This window comes from Canis lupus, chromosome 17, assembly GCF_003254725.2.
Source record: "Canis lupus dingo isolate Sandy chromosome 17, ASM325472v2, whole genome shotgun sequence".
Lineage (NCBI taxonomy): Eukaryota > Metazoa > Chordata > Mammalia > Carnivora > Canidae > Canis > Canis lupus.
The window spans coordinates 52088622-52097122 of record NC_064259.1 but is presented as its reverse complement, the minus strand read 5'-3'; the positions used below and the strand labels follow the sequence as shown (position 1 = coordinate 52097122).

General features: G+C 43.6%; 1 long non-coding RNA gene across 1 annotated transcript; it reads right to left on the bottom strand.

Moving 5' to 3' along the window:
- Positions 1–969: 969 nt before the first annotated feature.
- Positions 970–8260, bottom strand: LOC112665049 (uncharacterized). The gene is made up of 4 exons (XR_003140184.3): positions 8072–8260; positions 7138–7724; positions 1747–1957; positions 970–1073 (listed from the first exon to the last, which is right to left on the bottom strand). It is a non-coding gene; the product is annotated as an uncharacterized LOC112665049 (long non-coding RNA).
- Between the last annotated feature and the right edge of the window lie 241 nt (positions 8261–8501).

Here is an 8501-nt window from a genome sequence, read left to right as displayed (position 1 = left end):
TTCCTGAAGAGTGAGCTCTGTATTGGTCAATGTTGATCTGTAAGGTTATGGCTGTCCCTGTGGGTCACCTCTTTTCTGCCTTTTGGCTGGGCTGTATGAAGCCTCTACAGGAATTAGGTGAGCATAGCCAAATATATTGGCCTAATACACCTCTAGGTAGGTAGGCTGTCATAACTACCCCTCAGTGGAGCAATGGAGTCTTTGTGCAAAGCAGAAGTCTCCCATTGTTCTGGGCTGATGCAAACCTGGGCCAGTGGATGTCAGCCTCCTTTTGCCTCCTCTGCCAGATACCACTGCACAGTTCACAACCTATACAACTTTATGCAGCAGCCCTGAGTGGGGAGCGGCTTTAGTTGAGGTTGCAGATTTCTGTGTCCATAAAATATAAAACTTTAATGTCCTATTTTAAACACCTGCTAAGGCTGGGTCCCATGCTGGGCACCCGGGACCTAAGAGGTCACTGCCCTCAAGTTGTCCTCAATTGAACTGGGAAGGGGCGTTAAAGAGAACATCCAGTGGCGTGTGGGACGTGCATTGGTGGAGGGATCGCTTTCCCATAGGGAAGTTAACCATCTTGGAGAGGGCAGGGACGTCTTCCTGGATGCCTGAGATAACACAGCAGGAAGACAAGGTGCCAGGTGAACCGGGCAGGGAAAGGTAGTGTGGCAGAGGGACAACAGGACTGCAGGTAAGGAGAGAAGCAACGTAGTGTTTGGGGGCCCTCATGTCCAAGTTGCGTTTACAGGAGCTCAGGGTCCAAGTCAAAGAACTGGAGATGAGTGAGAGTGAGGCAGAGGCCGGGGCTGAAGCTGCACAGCTGGGACTTCATCTCGCTTCAAATGGGTAGTCATGGGAAGGCTTTCAGCTGCTCCAACCATCACTTTAAATAGATTGTTTTGGAAAATACAACAGAAGTAATAATATATTTGTAAGTTGCATTTTATTGAGTTGCATTTGATCCTTACAACCCTCTAGAGAAGTAAGTCGGGCATTATTTATCATCTTACAGAAGTGGAGCAGTTTACAGAGAGGTGCCATCATTTGCCCACAGGTCACATAAGCCCCATCAAGCCCTTGAAAAAAATTTAAAAATGATTGTACCATTAATATTTCCAATTTATAAAAGCAATATGTGTTCATGAGAAAAATTAAGGAAGCTATATAAAACCGTAAAGACAACAAAATTCACCTGTAGATCCACATTCACTATTACCATTTTATTTCATTATATTTCAGTCATAAATACACCCACAATACTATTGATAACACAAATATAAGTTTTATAGGTATCTCTAATATGTGTAGATATCACACATCCTATATATGTTACACATAATTATTTTCATGTATTAGGATTTTGTATCCTGCTTTTTTCACTTACCAGTTTATCATAAGCAATTTTACATGTTTTTAGATAGTTTTAGAAGATTTTCAATGGTCAAATGTATTGATAGCTTCTTTAATTAATTTCTCACTCTTGGGGCACCTGGGTGGCTCAGTGGTTGAGCATTTGCCTTTGGCTCAGGGTGTGATTCCAGGGTCCTGGGATCGAGTCCTGTATTGGGCTCCCCGCAGGGAGTCTGCTTTTCCCTCTGCCTGTGTATTTCCCCCTCTCTCTGTGTCTCTCATGAATAAATAAATTTTAAAAAATTACTCACTCTTGGAGAGTTTTAGATTGCTTTTGGTGTTTTGTTTTTTTTTTTTTTTTTGCTCATAGAAGTAATCCTTAAAGAACATTATTATTACCTTTGGATGAGTTTCTTAAAAATTAGTGTGTCAAAAAGTATGACCCCTTTTTAAATGCTTGATACATGTTGCCACACTGCCCTTCAGAAAGGCTGTGCCAGTGTGCTCCCTGTCAGCTGTGTGTGACATTGTCCTCCTTACTGAAGCGTTGCCATGCTGCAGCCTCTCTGACATAAGTTCAGCTCAGTGCTGTATTGTCATTGTGTAGATGCTGCAGAAGAAGAGGACAAGGAACATAAGTACAGGTGAACAAACATGTCTGTGGGTCTGCTGACTGGGAGGAGGGCCACCAAGCAGCTTGTAGATGGGGAAGTGAGGTTGGAAAATTACCATTAAAGCACCTCAAGGGATGCCTGGGTGGCTCAGCAATTGAGTGTCTCCCTTGGGCTCAGGGCATATCCTGGAGTCCTGGGATTGAGTCCTGCATCAGGCTCCCTGAACAGAGCCCGCTTCTCCTCCTTCTGCCTATGTCTCTGTCTCTCTTTCTCTGTCTCTTGTGAATAAATAAATAAAATCTTAAAAAAAAAAAAAGAGCACCTCAACCTAGTCAAGACTTTAACCGGGCACACTTGGCATGTGGCTAGAGGCTACAAGACACATTGCCTTTTGTTTCAGGCATTCTATGACAAGTTAGACTTTCTGCTTAACATGTTCTCAAAGCCAGGGTTCCTTAGCTCTTGGAGCTTCATGAGGGAAGTTTTAAAGCTTTGGATAAACAGAGGAAACAGAGATTTGTGTTCAGGGCTAGAGAAAAGCTCTTTTAACCAATAAATCCTGTGAAATGAAATCCATCCATCTGATCCTAAATCCCATTGAAAGTGATTTTAATAGACTTGAAGTTGTGTTTGATCACTGCATCTTACTTTGAATGAAGGAAAAAGTGTTGTTTCCAAGGGAAAGGAAAAAGACTGGTACTCAAAGATGGAGAAGACACTCCTGAGGCCTCCCGAGGTGTACTGCGGGTGGGGTCTGATTCTGCACTCCCCAAAGCAAAGGGACTGTGGGCAAATAAAATGCTGGTTGTGTGTCTCCCATTTGCAGTTTGAGTTCACTGGTGGAAATGCAAACCAGAGAAAAAATGTTCCTCCAGAGTGGCCAGGAGCACCAGCAGAGGGAGCGAGTCTTAGAGAGGTCCTGAGACCCGTAGAGTTGCAAGGATCTGAAGAGGTGGCACCACTAGAAGGTGGGAATGTAACTAGGCACAGCGTGAGCCACCTCATGGATGTCAAAGTTCAGAAAGGAAGTAGCTAGATCTCAACAGGCATGTGGAGTCAGGACCTTAGACCTTCTTCTCTGTCTCCCAGTGGCTGTTTCATTTTATTTGCTCTCCCTCTCCATTTCTTTCCACCCATCTCTGCTTAATCGTCTGTCATGGGGTCACAAAACAACCATCTTGTCCATTAAATCAGTGTGAGCTTTCAGTACCAGTATTCTCCATCAAACTGACAACACTCTCCATGTCTCTCAAATCAAATTCCCAAAGAGAGATGTCCTGGCTCAGCCTCTTGAGTCTTAGCTTCTAGGTCAAGTGACCACCCCTGGTCCCTTGGAGGTCATAGAGGGGAGAGCTGGGTCATGAGGCATAGAGGGCTACAGGCTGTGGGTACAGCTGCCATGGTCAATTATAGAATATTTGAGGTGTAAAAAGAAGTTCAGTTTTCCTCTTTGAAGACAGCCTCACAATGTCCGTGAGACCAAACCAGGGGAAAGATCAGAAAGGAAAGAGACAGGAGACAAGGCTCATCTGGGCCCAGAGGGAAGGTGCACAGGAAAGGAAAGAGCTTTGGGCTTAGAGTCAGAGCACCTAGGTTAAAATCCTGACTGGTCTGCCTGGAAGTGGGGTCTGGGACCAGGAGTTTTACATTTTGCAGTCCCACTTGTCTAGGAAAGGCAGATTGTGCTGTCCTGATGGAGAAGAAAATTATAGTGTATACATGAAAGTGAATTTTAAATTGCAAATCATAACCTTTTTACAGTAGAAGTCAGGGGATCTTAGAGGCTGTGATCTTTCAGGGCTCTCCAGAGAAGCAGAGGAAGACAGGTATGACTTGTTTGAGATCAAAGGAGTTCTCAAAATTCACAGTCACATGATCCTTTTACTATCTTAAAGATTATTGAAGACCACAAAGAGTTATCTGTGTGGGGCGGTCATGATGATTTACTATGTTCAAAGTTAAAACTAAGGATTTAAAAAAAAGTGCATGGTAATTCATTGTAAGAAAATGATGACCCACTGAATGTGAGCATAAATCCATATTATTATTTTTAAATGGGGTTATTTTCCAAAACAAAAAAATATCAAGTAAGAAGACTGGCATTGTGTTAATGTTTTTGCAACTCTCTTTCATGTCTGGCTTAACCCATTCAATCTGTTGGAACATGTGGTTTTGAAGTATATGAAGAAAACCTGGCCTCCATACGTGTATAGTTGGAAATGAGAGAAATCTTTGAATAGCTTTTTCAGGTAATTGTGGATGCCCTTTGGTATCATATTCATTCAACAAGCAGTAGCTACTTAAAGTGAAGTTGCAATGTGGAATCTGAAATCGTATCAATGAATTTTTCATTCTTTGTTCCATTATAACCCATTGGTCTCTCTTGCACTCTGAGTGCATCTGTTACCAGTGTACAATTTTGTAACGTGCATTGGTTATTTGGAAAATACCAGTTGAATGAGTTATGGAGATCTTCTAAATGTTGACACACTTCCTTATACAATATCAAAAAATTCCATTCATTAATTTTACCACCAGTCTCATCAGACAAATCTTAAGGTATTGGGAAGCTGTCAAGCTTACAGTGGTGGATGCAATGTTTTCCAAAAATTTTAAATTTTTGTTTAAAAGCTTAAATTCTGTCATTGGCAACAAATACTCAGTCGATTTCTCTGACGTGACAGACTCACTTTGTTCATTTTAGAAAATTTCTGCCAGATCCTGTAGTCTGAATAACCACATTTTGTCTGTCAGTGATTCTTTTGAGCAAAAATGGTGTTCCACTTTCTGAAAAAGGCTAGTTCAGCTCACAGCTCAGACCCATCACACAGTGCTTTTCATCAACCATCGTGCTTCGGCATCCAGCAGAACTGCTTTATGTGTACTTCCCAATTTGTCATGCAGAATATTAAAATACATGTACTCAAGGATCAAGAGTAATAAAATTGCTAATTCTTACCACTTCATCAAAAACATTCTTAAGTGAGACCATTGTTTTCCTGCAAGTGTGTGCCAATCTCATCAATACAGTGACGCAGGTAAATGATATCTATCTCAGTATTGTTAAGAAAATAGTTTTGACCTCAAGGACCTCCTGAAAGGGTCACAGGGACCCTTGGGTGTTCATCACTGTTCTAAGACTTTTGGGTTGGAAGAAAGGACACATTTCTTTATTTTCTAAATGAAATTAACTCTGGCCTGAGAAAGTCCACCATGCTTTCTTTTGAGATTATTTCCTCCTTTCTTGGGTCAGGCACAGAAAACAGGCAAGGGCCTTGGTCCCTCCTGGTTGCTGCTGACTGCTTCTTGTCCAGATCCTCTGGGTCCTCTGGTGGCTCTGTTGGCAGCTCCACCACCCAGAGCCCTGCTTGGCAGTGGGCTCTTCCCCAGACCCTCCTGGCTCTGGCACTTGGTGCTCTGTCCTCACAGACTCTCCTGCCAAGGTTCTGCCTCTTCAAGGTGCATTGGCTCAGGTCCTTATTGCTCGATAACTAGCAACTCTCCTTCTCTTTAGGAAGAGCCTATGTCTCCAACCACTCCCTGGATCAGGCTTCCCTCTTTTCAATCCCTAAAGTCTGAAGCCTTCAAAATCCTCCTCTTCTCCAGCATTCTGATATAATTCACTCAATGGACCTAAGCCAAAGGGCCATGGCCCCCAGATTGTGCATGAATTTGACTACAAATGTGTTTTTTTTTTATTTGGATTAATTGTCGTATTTAAAAATCAAGATCAGACAACTGTGATATTTATCTTCTCCAGAAGCATTAGAGGGCCTGACAACCTTAGGCCTGCATTGTCATATGGAGGCAGTTGCTGAAGATGAGAAAAATGGATCCGCCATGTTGCCAACGAGCTACCATTTCCTGTTAAACCCACCACAGTCTCCTTTGCTCACTCACTTACTTGCCTGACTTCATTAAGACTTGAGTTTGTCATCTCTGTCCAGCCCTTTGAAGAACAAAGCCTTTTTCAAGGTTTATCTCCTTGAAAGCAAATTAGTTTTTCAATCACCCCATTATAGTTGAGAAGACAAAGATAAGCCTGCCTGCCGACAAACTTTTATGAAAGGATTACTATGTTGCCTTAACCCCAGTTTAAAAGCAGAGCTTCCCCCTAGCCCTGCTGCAGCTGCTGGGCATGTGTCTGTGCATATGCTCCTGGAACCAGGCCTCGCTCATGCAGACCAGGAAGGCACCTGGACCTCTGCGACCATTATTTCCACCTCTTTCCATGAATGAAAGAGACAAAACAAGGAGGATGCTAACCCATGTCATAGAACCTGCAAGGGAGAGGCACTGGGACAAGAAACTGAAGTCCCACAAAGCCTAAAATGCCTTCCAACAGCCACTTCTTTCACCTTCATGTCATCCTTAGAGACCTCTTGCAACTACCCTGGGAGAGAGAAGACATTGAGTAAGAGGAACCCATGGAAACTTCGGTGCTGACTTTTAAAACAGTGTATATTTAGGTGATTCAGGGTGATGTGCCTGTCAGGTGAGGAGGAAAAGGGGGTGGGAGCATGCAGGGCTTGCAGGCTGGATTTTTCGTGTCCCAATTCCTTCTTTTTTAAAACTTGTGTTATTTATTTACTCATTTATTTTATTTGAGAAAGAGAGCACGCGTGCGCATGAACAAGGGGAAGGGGCAGAGGAAGAGGGAGAGAATCCCAAGCAGACTCTACAGTGAACACAGCGCCTGACATGGGACTAGATCTCACAATCTCCAGACCATGACCTGAGCCGAAATCAAGAGTTGGACGCTTAACTGACGGAGCCACTTCCTGGTTCCTTCTGAAGAAATACATTTATAACCAGAGAGAAAACTCTCCAAGTTATCCATAGTGTTGGCACTTCAATATTGCAAACCAATGGGAATAAAATATTTCAAACTCAAACAACAAGGTGGAGCTTCTCCAACTGAAGTTTGTAGAGGACTCAGAGTATTGCCTATTTGAGGTCTCTTGGGCTTCCTTCACAAAGTCCAAAGTGTTCTATGGAGCACTATTGGACAGCCACAGATTTAGCTCATGCAAATCTCCTAAGAGGAAACACAGGGAGTCCTTGACTGAGTCCAGCCACAGATAAGGGTGTTTGTTAGGTACCTGATAACGTGCTACTGAGGAACACTACAGCTTGATGCATATAAAACACAGGTTGGAAATAATCATTGACTTACCAAGTGGGTGCCCAGGGTAGATCATGTTATATTTTAAGCCTCCTCAACATCAATTATCACTTAGAGTATAAGTCGTCTGGATTATTCAGGTGAGGCCAGGCGGAGCCATTTTGGGCAATTCTTCTCTGTGTAGAAACAGGGTCTGTTTGTGTACTATGTTCATTGTCTTGGTGAAACCACAAGGCGTTTGTGGCCCCTGGCTCCTGTCATGGTCTGTGACTGGGTCAGTGCCAGAGCTGAGGCCTGACTGAGGCCAGGAGATGAGGCAGCTTATGGAAACTGGAGGTGGGGGGATGCGGGGAGTAGTTCAAACTCAGCATCACTGTTGCTTTTCTCTCCTCTTTTGTATAAAAAAGATCAATCTCATGTCTAATTCATTTGAAAATTCTCCACTTCTCTGTGTGTGTTTTTGGTAAAAATAGAAGTCTCTGAGGATTGCAGGCTCCTGCTGAATTTTATGAGCAACTTCCAAAGCTTGCTAACCAGGTTCCTCTAATCTTTCCTTGAGCGAATTAAGCACCAGTGGGAGGCTTGCTTTTCCGGGTGACTGGTTTGAGTAAAAGACTTCCAGGGTTGGGGGTAGAAGACTTTTAAGGTCATTTAGTCAATTTGTAGACCATGGAAAACACAACATGTGGGCAGGTTGACAGGAAGTTGGCCTCATCACCTCTGTTCCCATCCTATTTATTCTTCCCCTCCCTCTTACCCCTCTCCCTCCCTCCCTTCTTCCCCTCTTTTCTCTCCCTCCTCCTACCCTCCCTCCCCCTCCCCACCCTCCTACCTTGCTGCCATCCTCTCTCCCTCCCTCTTTCCATCCTCCTCCCACCCCTCCTTCCTTCCCTTCCTCCCTCCCTCCCTCCCTCCCTCTTTCCTTGCTCATTGTTCCCTTCCTGGTCCTGGCTATCATTATTTCTGCAGCAGACTCCCAGCTCACCTCTCTGCCTGCAGCCTTTCCCTTGCCCAAGCCAGGGAGTGCTTTCCAAAGGACAAATGTTATCCGATTTCCTTCTGGCTTTAAACCTTTAGTGCTTCTCTGGTTCAAAAACTTCTTTAATGTTAGAAGTCAGGATACACATTGCCTTTGAGGAGGAAAGTGGGATTGGTGATGGAGAAGGTAGGCTTCCAGAGGGTTGGCAATGCTTGATTTCTTATCTCCTGTGGTTGTTACATGATAATCACATTGTGATAATTTATTGAGCTGCCATTATGATGTGTGCACTTTTCAGTACATGTGTTATGCTACTATAATTTTTTTTAATTGGATCAGTGTTTAATATCACCTTCCTGTGCTTTCCGAGATGGAGGTGAATGACTTTAAATGCTGGGGAAGGGGGCTATAGGGATTGCTGAAGGGATTCGTTGAA